Source organism: Marmota monax, unplaced genomic scaffold (genome assembly GCF_021218885.2).
Source record: "Marmota monax isolate L192 unplaced genomic scaffold, Marmota_monax_Labrador192_F-V1.1 WCK01_AAM20220418_F8-fsc00003, whole genome shotgun sequence".
Lineage (NCBI taxonomy): Eukaryota > Metazoa > Chordata > Mammalia > Rodentia > Sciuridae > Marmota > Marmota monax.
The window spans coordinates 11,407,890-11,421,597 of record NW_026694084.1 but is presented as its reverse complement, the minus strand read 5'-3'; the positions used below and the strand labels follow the sequence as shown (position 1 = coordinate 11,421,597).

At 38.4% G+C, this 13,708-nt stretch overlaps 1 pseudogene; it reads right to left on the bottom strand.

Annotated features, from left to right (window-relative positions):
- Positions 1-575: 575 nt before the first annotated feature.
- On the bottom strand, positions 576-1,579 carry LOC124106959 (L-lactate dehydrogenase A chain-like; annotated as a pseudogene).
- Positions 1,580-13,708: the final 12,129 nt, after the last annotated feature.

The window sequence follows — 13,708 nt, the reverse complement described above, 5'->3', positions numbered from 1 at the left end:
ACCCTAAATGACTAAAGAAATCTTTTTTTCTTCCCATTGTTCAAGATTTATTTGATATTTCAGTTGGCATGACACTTGGATAGCTGGTTACATTGCTTATTTGTAGATCTTTCTTTTTACATTATATAGAAATGTAAACTACAGATACATATAATACACAAAATAAAATCCTTTAGAACCATTCATTATACACAAGACATGCAATATTGGATTTAACATTAGATCCTAGGATGTGATTGGTTGAAAAAAAAATTTGACCAGGCCTGTTTGAGGAAGTTACATATGACACATCTGGTTTGAAGGGCAACTGGAGACTGTACAACATTAGCAGTGATATCTCAGAGATGGTGGAACAATTTTACACTAACTGTTTTAGGACTATACAAGTTAAGTACCATCCAGCAGCAGGATATCTGTAGGGTTTGTAAGCCAGTCCTATTTCTAACTTTAGGAAATCAATGTTTTTCCCAGGCCATCTGCTTTAATCACAGATCGGATACAAAGGACAACATGTACAACCTCAACTAAAATCCTGTTGTATCCTGGACAGTGACGTGGTATAACATTAGAAGCCTTTAAAATTGCAGCTCCTTTTAGACCCCCCAAAGTGTATCTGCATTCCTCTTCAAAAGTGCCTCTTCCTCAGGTGTCAGAGTCACCTTCACAACATCTGAGATTCCATTTCGTCCCAAGATGCAAGACACACTTATAAAAACATCATTCTTTATTCCAAAGACCCTTAATCATGGTGGAAATGATGCACCTGCCTAAGATTCTTCATTATACTTCCTGCCAAATCTGCCACAGACAGTCCAATGGCCCAGGATGTATAGCCTTTTAGTTTTATCACCTCATAAGCACTGTCAACCACCTGCTTTTGAACCTTTCTCCAATGTTGCTTATCTGCATCAGTGCCTACATCTGCATGCAAATTCTTCAAGGGGACACCAGCAACATTCACTCCATTCCATACAGATACACTAGAGTCTTCATGCTCCCCAAGGACACACCTGTGACAGCTTAATGGGTGAACTCCCAACATTTCCCCTATCAGTTAACAGATCTGGGCTGAATCCAGATTGCAACCACTTCCAATAACATGGTTTTTGGGGAAGCCACTTATCTTCCAAACCACATAGGTCAAGATAATCCACTGGATTGGAAACAGCTTGCAGTGTGGACTGTATTTTACAATATTAGGAATAATGAACTTAAAGACATTCACAGTTAAGCTGGACCAGGGTAAGATGACCATTTTCCTTTTTCTGATGTGCCCCAGCTGTGATAATAACAAGCCTGAAGTTTGCAGTCACACTATAGTCTTCGCCCGAGACAGTTTTTGATGTTCTAAGGAAAAAGCTGCCATGTAGGAGATCCATTATCTCTCCCTTCAGTTTATCTTCCATGACATCAACAAGAGCAAGTTCATTGGCCAAGTCCTTCATTAAGATAACTAATTGCACAGGCCAACAGCACCAACCCAAACAACTATAATCTTATTCTGGGGGCCCTGATCTTCCTTAAGAATATTCACAATCAGCTGATCCTTGAGATTTGCCATCTTGGACTTGGAACCAAAAGGAATTGGGAGTGCACGTTGAGAAGGCTTTAGGGGTGTGCAGCAATGGAATCTACACTCAGCAACAGCATCTCCAGCTGATTAAGGAAATCTTGAGAAAGCAAAACAAAGCTGGAAACATTAGACTTCCTGATTTTAAACTGAATCACAAAGTTATTATAATCAAACCATGTGTTATTGTCTTAGAAGTAGACATGTAGATGAATAAAGCAGCATGGAGAGTCCAGAATTAAATCTATTCATACAGTCAACTAATCTTTGATGAGGGTAACAAGAATACACAATGGGGAAAGGATAATCTCCCAATAAGTGGTGCTGAGAAAACCCTTATCTTATCCATATCCACAAACAAACTATAAATGAATTTCATGAAAATCTAAGACCTGAAACAGTAAAACTCCTAAAGGAACACTTACAGAAAAACCCCTTTGAAGTTGATCTTTGCCAGGATTTTTGGATATGACACCAAAAGCATAGACAACAAAGCAAAGAGACAAATGGAGACCAGGGAAGTGGAGTGATTCAAGTGAGTATTGAAGCAATTAACAACACTTTGAAGAGTTTTACTGATTTCTCCTGGAAAAGGGAAGATGAAACTGATTTGTTTGTTTTTACTAATAACAAAACTTATATAGATGGTCAATGTATCACTTGTACAAAATTTAAAACTATTTGAAGGGAAATGGAATGCTGGGAAGTCTATGAACATGTGAGTTCTTTATTAGGAAAATCTTTGAACCGAGGAAAACCATGCCAGCCTTTATCCTTCCATTCTTACTCCAATCTAGAGACCCAGCTTGCCAAAAGGAGTTCATGGGAAGAGGAAATTCTTCTACATTGATTTACCTTCTGCATTAGTGATAAGGAATTTCTTCCCATGGGGGGGGTTCTCCATTATCTTTTTAAAAAAAATTTTTCCCCCACACCACCATATTTGTAAGTAGAATTGAATTACTCTTAAGGTGGTTTTCATCTCCAAGTAATTCCACTAAGGAACAACAACTAAAAATACAATAAAAACTTGGGTCAATTTTTGTTTCTTTAAAAATATAGTTTGGGATGATTACATTCATTTTAATTTTAAGACCTGGTTCTTACTTAAATGACTATATTTTTGCTCAAGGTTAATGTAATCTTTTTTGTTTTTGTTTTTAAAGCAAGAGATGGCTTAAGGAGGAATATCATGAAAAAATATTTCCATTTTAGTAAAAATCTGTGTAGGATAAATGTTGCATTTTAATTTGACTAACAAATCCATTATAGCATAAATGGCTACAAGAGCATTACCTGGACAGCTCAATAACTTGAGATACTTGAGCTTGTAAAAGCCACTCATGGGCTTACCATATTGGAAGTATGAGAGAGAGTTATGGGATGTTTTCCTCAATAAAATTTTAATTGGTTTGAAACAAAAACACAATTGATAAGCTAGGTTTGAGTTGGGTGAGACCAGGATATAGGGGAAAGAATACAGAATAAAAGATTTATTCTAAGGAAACAGAAACTGAACATTGTGTCGCTTGTGGCTGATTGGTGTTAGTAGAGTCTAAGGCAGAGTCTGATGTGCAAAAGGGACTCTTACAATTTTTTTTTTACATCAAACATATGTAACCTTTAAAAATGCTTTGAAGGAAATAGGAAAACCTCACAGCATAGTGTGTACATAGGAGTAAAGGGTAAGAATGAAACCAAAACACAAAGGTGAAAACAAGATACTATTTCATATCTATAAGAAAGGCTAAAATCCCAAAGACTGACAATACCAAATGCTGACAAAATATATAAGAAGACAGACTGGCAATTTCTTATAAAACTAAACATATTTTTACCATATGATCCAGCAATTGTGTTCCTTTGTATTCATCCAAAGGAGATGAAAACCTATGTCTACACAAAAGTCTGTATATAAATGTTTACACAGTATATTAGTTTTTCATTGCTGTGGCCAAAATACCTGACCAGAACAACTTAGAGGTGGGAAAGTTTATTTTGGGATCATGGTTTGAGAAGTCTCGGTCCATGGTTGGTGAACTCTATTGCTCTGAGCATGATATGAGGAAGAATGTCTTGGAGGAAGAACATGGCAAAGGAAAGTTGCTCAGCTCATGGCGGCCAGAGAGCAGAAAGAGTGAGAGAGGAGCTAGGGACAAAAAAGTATAATCCCCAGCAGTACCCTCAGTGACCTTCTTCCTCCAACCATACCCCACTTGCCTACAGTTACTACCCACTTGGACCATTCTAATTATTAATCCATCAATTGGATTAATCCACTGGTTAGATTATAGCTCTCATAATCTAATCATTTCATCTCTGAACATTCCTGCATTAATATGGAAACTTTTGGGGGACGCCGTATATTTAAACCAGAGCAAGCAGTTTTATTTATAATTGCCAAAATTTGGAGATAAACAAAATGTGTTCGTAAAATGATACATTCAATGAAATATTATTCAGCACTAAAAATAAATGAGCTCTTGCTGGTCATGTTGGCACATGCCTGTAATCCCAGAGTCTTGGGAGGCTGAGACAGGAGAAATTGTGAGTTCAAAGTCAGCCTCAGCAACGGAGAGGTGCCAAGCAACTCAGTGAGACCCTGTCTCTAAATAAAATACAAAATAGGGCTGGGGATGTGGCTCAGTGGTAGAGTGCCCCTGAGTTCAATCTTTGGTACCAAAAATAAATAAATAAATAAGCTCTCAAGCCATGAAAAGACAGGGAGGAACCTTAAATGTGTGTTACTAGATGCCAATCAGACTGTGTGTGATTCCAAATATATGATATCCTGAAAAAAGCAAAACTATGGAGTCAGTAAAAACAACAGCAATTTTCCAGAGACTGGAGATAGGGAAAATAGACAGAGCACAGAGCATTTTTAGTACAGGGAAACTACCTTGTATGATAATATAGTGGTAGATACAGGTCACTGTACATCTGTCAAAACCCATAGAATGTAGGACACCAGAAGTGAACCCAAATGTAAACTATGGACTTTGGGCAACAATAATGTGTCAGTGTACATGCAAATACACCATTCTGTTGAGCATATCCACAGTGGGAGAGGCTATATGTGAAGGCAGGGAATGTGAAGGAACTCTTACTTTCTACCCAGATTTTCGGTAAACCTATAATTGCTCTAAAAAGAAATTATTCTTAAAAGAAGAAGAAAGGAAGGCAAAAAAAGAGTTCTTCAACAACAACCCAGAGGACTCACATCTGTCTTTTGAGAATCCTATGGTTAATTTGAAGGGATGAGAGGAGTTAAGAAGTCCCTATTATGACCTTCAAAAACTATAGACAAGAAAAGTTGAGATTTCACAAGTGCCTGAAAACCTTAGTAGATTGTGGGTAAAACAAAAGGAAGGTCTGTATGCAAATGTACAGGAATTCACTACTCTTCCTAGAGGCAGGGGTCAAATCCCTAACAGTGAAGTGAGGGAAGGGGGTGATAGAAAATTCCCATTGTCCCACATTAAGTCAACAGTTGAGTCCCACTGTGTGTGTGTATGTGGAGGTGGGGGGCCTAAGAGGTATCTTTAAAAAAATTCACAATAACACCCAGCTGGGTGGCACACACTTGTAATCTCAGAAGCTCTGGAGGCTGAGGCAGGAGGATACAAAACCAGCCTCAGCAACTTAGCAAGGCCCTAAGCAACTTAATGAGACCCTGTTTGTAAATAAAATATTTTTTTAAAAAGGCTGAGGATGTGGCTTAGTGATTAAGTGCCCCTGGGTTCAATCCCTGAGACAAAAAAAAAAAAAAAAAAAAAGAAAGAAAAGAAAGAGAAAATCCACAATAAGTAGAAAAATGAGTGATACTGCCTACTCTAATGGAAAAATTAGACAAGGCAGAGGAAATTTCTAGAAAAGCATATTCGTCTTGATCATGTTTCATCCAGTTTGGCAAATGGAGTTCTCATTTAAGAAATCTCATAACAGAAAGCTATACAGTGTCAGACCGTGCATAAAATGTTGGAATGGACACATTCCTTGGCTTTTTTCCTGTTGGACTGGCTTAACTATGGTTGAGGTGTTGGCAGTCCATTGTATTCAACAAGAAAAACAGCAATTTGGGACATTTTGTTATTGTCATGAGCTTCAGGGAAACTATATCTAAGTGGAAAAAAATCCTAAATCATCTTGGATAATAGGCATTACTATTATATTTGTCTAAATCATTTTACTTAGCATTTGATTCCCTGCATAAGCCTTTTTTGCATAAGCCTATCTCACGTTTTTCTAAATCTGATTTGCAGACATTTCCAGTTCTGGGTAGGATGGAAACTCTTGTACTGGGGAATCAATTCTCTTTTGGTAAAGGAGAGTTTCTTCTACTTATTCCTATGCCTTTTAAAACTTTTCTCCTCATCATAGGTTCTAATTTCAGACTTAATAGTGAGATTCCTCAAAAACAGACAGCAAGAAAAATGACTTTCAGGCCAAAGAAGTCTAGAAAAAGAATGAGGTATTTGGTGATGTCCCAGGCTCTCTGAAGAGCACCTGGTGAAAACATCAGAAAATTCAACAACCAGTTTTTGTGACTGTAAGTACAGTTCCTGCAGATAACCCTCCTCTTCAGATCAGATAGCAAGAGGCAGTGTAGTATATAGTTAATAGCAAGAGCAATAGTTTTAGGCTTCCTGGGTTCTAATTTGAACTGGACTTCTAACTCTGTGTCTTAGAAACCTGCCATGATTTCTATCTCTATAGCTATTATGAGACTTAAGAATTAATTTATCTAATGCATTAAGACTGTGGTCTGGCAAGTGGTAAAGGTACCCAATTAATGTGGGCTATTACTAGGTTCATTAGGGAAAAGCCTGGAGACCTTCTGGAATATAGGCAGATGACAGTGGTATAAACTATTATGAGTGGGTCCTATATCTTACCTTGGTCTCAGAGAATCACGTGGCAATCATGTATTATTGCCCATTTGCATGGGTCGTTCTCCTTGTCTCTGCTGAGCTCCCTCAGGCATCTTCGGTCAGCTAGGCAGCTCTACTTCTAGAGGTAGAGTGACTATTGATTGGGGGCACTTCTCTTTTCTTCCGTTAAATTTCCTGTCCTCTAGTAGCCTAGGATTTTTCACTGGGAGTCTTGGGGTTTCTGGAAGGAGATTGAAACCATGCAATGCCTTTTGAAGCCTAGGCTCAGAACTGGCTTAATATTGCTTCTGCTGTATTCTTTTGAACAAAGCAAGATACATGGACAGCCCAGATTCAAGTGAGTGGGGAAATACCACCTCTCAATGGAAGAAATTTCAAAGTCATCTTGCAAAAGGGAATGTATAAAGCAAGAGAATAACTACAGCCATTTTTGGAAACAATCTTTTACATTACCCACTTTAATAATTTCTTTCTCAGCACTACCAGCAGGTGGTCATGTACCTGGAACACCTTCAAAGATGGGCAGGACACTGTTTTACTAGGTAGCTCTCATTGTTGGAATATTCCTCCTTATTATGCCTCTATAAAGATACTGACTCTCATAGAATCTTTGAATTACATATTTGAATATCATTCAGGCAATGAACTTTTTAAAGACAGATTCCAGTATAGGAAGCCATAGGAAGTCTGCAGTTTCCTGTGATTTGTCCACAGTTCTACCTTTTGGAGCAAAACAAAACATTATACATTTATTTTGAAGCCCTTCTAATCAAGCCTTTCTTGGAAATTATGTAACAGGAACACTCCTTTCCAGTCCCTATTCATTCATGTTTTTCATTCATTTATTTTTGCATTCAGCATCTACTAGACAGTTCTCCGAGTCAGGCACTCATCTTAAGATGATTAAGAGTGTGGGCTCTCAAGTTACTTATATTTGAATCTAAGCCCCATTTTACCACTTGCCAACACTGTGACTGGGAAAACTTATATAATTTCTCTAATTTTCAGTTTCCTTATCTGAAAAATGAATATAATTATCCATATCTTACAGAGAAATTGTGATAATTAAATGAAATCACACATGTAAAGTGCCTGACTTGTAGTGGGCACTCAGTTAATGGTAGCTATTATTATTATTATTAAGAGGTAGGTACTACCCACTGTCTCCTGGAATCCCAAATTATTCTCCATATCTTGGTGATACTTTAGAGTGAGTAATATTTAGCATAGACAATATTGTGTAGTGTAGGAGTTTGAATAAATGGCCTTTGTATGTCAACATATCTAGTACTGAATCCTGGCTCAGCCATTTACTACCTCTGTGAATTAAGCTCTGTGATTTAAGCCTCTGATTATAAATCTGCAAAATGAGAAGAATTCATAGCTTTAGCACAAGGGTTCTATGAAGTAATGCACATAAAATCCTTAGCATGTTTCCTTTATTGCCCACTCAGCACCAAATGGAAGCTGTGAATTTTATCCAATGCACTTTCATTATGTGTAGTATGGTGTCATGGGAAGAATCAGAAGAAAACTGGGGTCAAGTCACTCTAGCTCTTGGAGTTTTTTTTTTTTTTTTTTAACACAGTGTTCAAGGAAGGGGACAGACTGTATAGTTCCTACGTGTCTCAGTCAAGTTTGCATCACTGTGACCAAAATACCTGACAAGAACAACTTAGGGGGAGCTGGGGTTGTGGCTCAGGTGTAGAGCATTTACCTAGCATGTGTGAGGTCCTGGGTTCGATCCTCAGCACCACATATAAATAAATAAATAAAGGTATTGTGTCAACTACAACTAAAAAATATTTTTAAAAAGGAACAACTTAGGGGAGGGAAAATTTATTTTGTTTTATGGTTTCAGAGTTTCAATCCATGGTAGTCCAACTCCATTGCTCTGGGCCCAAGTGAGGCAGAACATCATGGTGGAAGGGCGTGGTAGAGGACTGCTGCTCCATTGTTCATGGCAGCCAGAAAGGAGAGAAAGGGGAGAGGCCTCTGGGAAGATGATCCCTTCCAGGGCACACTGCCAGTGACCTACCTCCTCTCATCACACCACACCTGCCTATAGTTACTACCCAGTCAGTTCATTTGAACTAGGATGGATTGATTAGGTTACAGCTCTCACAATCCAATCATTTCACCTCTGAACATTCTTGCATCAACACAGGAGCTTTTGGGGGATACTTGATATCCAAACATCAGGGTACCTTTCAGCTCTAATAGCCCATGGTTCACTTCACCATGTTGCTTCCTTATTCCTTTTGTCAGAAAAATAATTATATGAGTGTGTTGAGGTGACTTTAAAAAGTGCACAAAAATAGAAATTCAAAACTCTTCCAGATTAGGTAATCCCATAATTGAGACTGTCTCGATTGTCCCTCATGATCTAGCATAACTATCTGGAAAGTCAAAGCTGGAGAAGAATTGCCCTTCTTTGTGCATTTTGCCAGAGCTTTATGTGGCATTAAACAGAACATGAGACTTCATAGTAATAAGTGAAAGGACATGCAACTTGGTGGTCTGTTTTAAAAAGCATGAACTAATGACCAGGGGCTAATTTCCCTTCACTGGTTTAAATCTTGTTGAGGTAGAAAAGAAAATTGTAGCTTCACTTCCATGTTCTAATGCCTTATAATGCTTAGAAAACAATAATCCAAGTCTTGGCAAATGATTCTTCTCAAAATAACTCCCACATACATGACGAGTAGATGTAATATAGAAAGGAAAGGGCTGCATAATTATAGGCCTTGTGGGTATTTTTCATTTTTGTTTTTTTACTTAATGCAAAGAGCTCCCACTAGTGTTAATGTCATACCCACAGAAAAATGACAGAGAAATACATGACCTTGCCTGTCTTTGGTGAAAGGCCTAATTTGCCTCTGGACATGTCAGCACATATTACTAAAGCAGTCCACTATAGCTGCATGCAAGCTATTATTGGGTTAGCTTCCATTTAAACTCAACTCATAAAAGCTCCCTCATAAGTTATCTGAGAAATGTACCATGTCTTACAATGAGGTTGAGTAATGAAAATATTTTTTTCCCCCTACCCTCATGGGAAAATCACTTCAACCCTCAGGTGTGTCTCATTAACACTGTTTCTGACTTGGACCAAGATAAGATGCTCTTTCAAAAACAATTGCAAGGATGGTTCTGTCTTGTGAAATTTCTAACATTTCAATGGGAATGTTGTTCTCTAAGCAGCTGATGACATCTAGGCCGTATCAACATTGTTTGTATAAGAGATAAGCCTCCAGAACCTAGTCTGTTCTCTGAAACCATTGAAAGAGCAGAAGAAATTGTGAGAGACATGGCTAGGTTTGGCACAAAATATTGCATGTTATAATAACTTAAGCCCCTATAATGTATTTGAACTACTAGAAAAAAATTGCAAGCATTTATATATCTCTTATCTTTAAGAACATGATAAAGTCAGACATAAACATGTAGTGCAATGTGTTATGGTTAAAGACTCTTAGAATGTCATAGTGGTGTTCAAAAAAATCACCCCTGGGAATAAAGCAAAAAACAGCAAGAAAACTTACGTCATTGTGTCAGGTTCAACAAGCATTATTTTAACATCGTTGTGAACTTCCATAGCACATGATAATTAGGTCAGCCTTCTATAATAGTATGGCTACAATAGCATGATAGTTAAGCCAAGTGAAAAATACAGTTCATACTATAAGAAAAATGAAGAGATGCTGAAATCACTTGCTAGATAAGAAACAATAATGTAGAAAAGAGAAGGCAAGAAAATATGTAGCAAATACTTTCACAGGACATTGGGAGACAAATTGGATTACCATTTCTCTGTATATTTTCTGCATCTTACCCCATCTCTCATGATCAAAGTTTTGGAAATGTTTATTTTGATGATAATTATAATGAACATTTATTGGGCACTGATGGTGAGTCAGGCATTTGCTGAATGGTTACATCATTTTTTTCATTCTGCCAATAACTATAATCCTAGGAGGTAAATTTTATGGTCATTGACATTTTACAGATGACTTTCATAAGCTGAATAACTTGCCCAAGATTACATGGCTAGTGCACGACACAGCTAGGGTAGGAGGCAGATCTGTATGAGCATTGAGCCTCCTCAAGTCATTTGCCTGCTTGCTCTGTGCTCCAATCTAGTCCTTTCATGCTCTGTTCTGCATTGTTGGTGCTAAATCTGTGCTGTCCAATATGGAAACCACTAGACCCATGCGGCTCTTCAAATTAAACTAATTTAAAATTAAATAAATTTCAGTTGCAATTCCTCAGTCATGCTGGCCACATTTTAAGCACTCAGTCATCCCTATGTGGCCAGGACGATTGTAACACATAGCACAGGTTCTCTCCTGGTCACTTAGGCACACTCCATGCCATGCAGGGCCAAACTGGGGTTTGCCAGGGCTCACCCAGCTGCCAGCCCTCTGTCCTCCCCATAACGCCAAGAGAGATGCCACTTCTTTCCCACAAGGATATTGTGCAGCACCTTTCAGTTGAGTTGGCAGTGTCTTTGATCTCTAAAGTCTCCATACCCAGGCATGCCTCAGGCATCCTAAAAATGTGGGTTCCTTGAATTCCTTTATGGCTTCACTGTGCTTGCAGAGGGGCCATTCTGGCTGTGCCTCCAGCAGGGGCAGCGGCTGTGGCACTGGGGATTACTTCCTTATTTTATTATATCCTCCTGAGTCCCCAATCTGCTTTAAATGTATTAAAATAGTATTAAATTCCAGTATAGCCCCCGCCCCCCTTTTACAACCACTTTGCAGAGAAGCTGCCTATCTGCTTTCTAGGTTTTACACCATGGAGCCACCAGTAAGTGACCTTCTGTGTTCTGCCATTTTGAACCCCCGCCCAGCACAGGTTGTAGATCAGGAAGTTCTACTGGACAGAATTAAATTATACTGGATAGAATTAAATTCTAGACCCTGAAAACAACACTTTCTTTTAATAAACTTCCCAGTGCCAATGAAATGCAGTCAAGGGAGTTGGGAGATGCCATTGTTCTTCCTCAAACCTCTGAAGGCTATAAACTCCAGGGTCCTCGGCAGTTTTAGCAGCAGCGGCAGTTTTAAGCCATGGAATGTCTCAGTGGTTGCAGGAACACCAAGGAGCTTCGGTAGTAATAGTGATGAATGTTTGATGCACCTATTTTGTTTCTGTTTTTGATACCAGGGATTGAACGCAGGGGCACTCAACCACTGAGCCACATCCCCAGCCCTATTTTGTATTTCATTTAGAGACAGGGTCTCACTGAGTTACTTAATGCCTCGCTTTTGCTGAGGCTGGCTTTAGACTTTTGATCCTCTTGCCTCAGCTTCCTGAGCCACTGAGATTATAGGCATGCACCACCATGCCTGGCTTGATGCATTGTTAACGTCACTTTCTTCCTTTCTACTCTTGCCTTAGCGTGGTAGCAGATTCCCCAGTTATTAATCTCTAAATTATCTTAGTCACCGGTCCTTCAGCCCTTCCAGCACTTTTATAACTATGGCTTCTATTAAATTCCCTATTTGAAATACCTAGAACCACTACGCTGTGGTGAAAGGAAATGAAGAGTCAGGATTTAATCAAAATAGAGTGACTGGGGCTGGGGTTGTAGCTCAGCGGTAGAATGCTCGCCTAGCACGTGCGAGGCCCTGGGTTCGATCCACTGCACCACATAAAAAACCAAGTAAATAAAATAAAGATATTGTGTCTTAACTACACTTAAGAAATAAATATTAAAAAAAATAGAGTGACTGTTATCTAGACCAAAACTAGAGTGATTATTAACTAGAATGACTGCCTAAACAATTAAAATACTCTGGCAAGGAAAGATATAGCCTTTTTTTTTCTATGACAAACACTTACATAATTCAAAGACATTTTTTTAGCAGGGTGTGGTGTACATGCCTACAATCCCAGTGGCTCTGGAGGCTGAAACAGGAGGATCACAAGTTAGAGATCAGCCTTAGCAATTAACAAGGCTCCAAGCAACTTAGTGAAACCCTGTCTCAAAAATATATAAATACATAAGGATTGGGGATGTGCTCATTGATTAAGTGCCCTGGGTTCAATTCCTGGTACCAAAACAAATAAAAACTTCCCCCAAACAAAGAAAAACAAAAGATTTTTTTCAATGTCTGAAGTCATAGATCTGCTCTTGAATTTTATCCTTATGGTAAATTTTTGTATGTCAACCTAAAATAGATTTCTTAGGTATGCTAAAATAGTTAATTTACCTAATTCCATGATTATCCGCTGATGTTAGCGCCAATAAAAATTACAACCTATACCTGCTGTTCTTTACATATTCAACATTAATGCCACCTATTAATGGTTAAAGCGGTTGAGCATTCAGAGGATGGGAAGATCCTAGAATCTTTCCATAAAGGGGAGACATTTTATCATTGTCTTCCTACCTACTCATGATCCTCCTACCACCCACTGATCAAGGAAAGAAAAACAGAGATGAGGCAGGACTTCCAAAGTGATGGAGCAAGGAGTTCATTCAATTGATTCTCTCACCAGCAAAACAGCTATATAACAGTAAAAACATTTTAAAAATCAAAGTCTCTAGAAATTGCCTGAAGAGCTTATAATAATGAAGAAACATTATTTCAAGAAAATCTACTAAATTTTGTTAAGAACAGTGCCAACATGTGGCATTTGAGCTACAACCAGCTGCATTGAGCTTTTGTAACCAACTCTGTGTTCCCAAAGGCTCTACCCCAAGTGCCTGCAATGAGCCTTGGAACTACCCTAATCCATAGTGTTCTTGAGAGAAATAGAATTAATTTACTGCAGAAGAGTCTACCACCTGCAAAAAGAGTGCTAAAATAGGCAGTCCAAAATATGTTGTTATAGAAAACAATACAGCATGAAGGAATGCCTGTGGGACTGAGTCAGAGCAAGCATGATGGAGAGTCTGTTGTGTCCAAGCCATGAGCTCAGCAGATTGTGAGGCTTAGTTCTCTAGAACTATAAAAACACATCTCTATAAAAACTGCTTCAATACGAACAATGCAAGATTCAACTAATCAAAATTAGGACTGATTTTTTTAAAAAACACAAATGCCTATATTAGAATACTAGATGGGTTATCTTCTCCGAGTCATCTCCTTGACAAGCTCCATCCTCACTCTAGATTTGTTGCCTGTGGTAGATGCTATTGATTACCCACCCACAGCAACCCATACTCATTTATTGTTCTTTTTCATACTGATGTCATCTTACTGCGAGCACCTGAGACTCTCAGGGCTTTCTC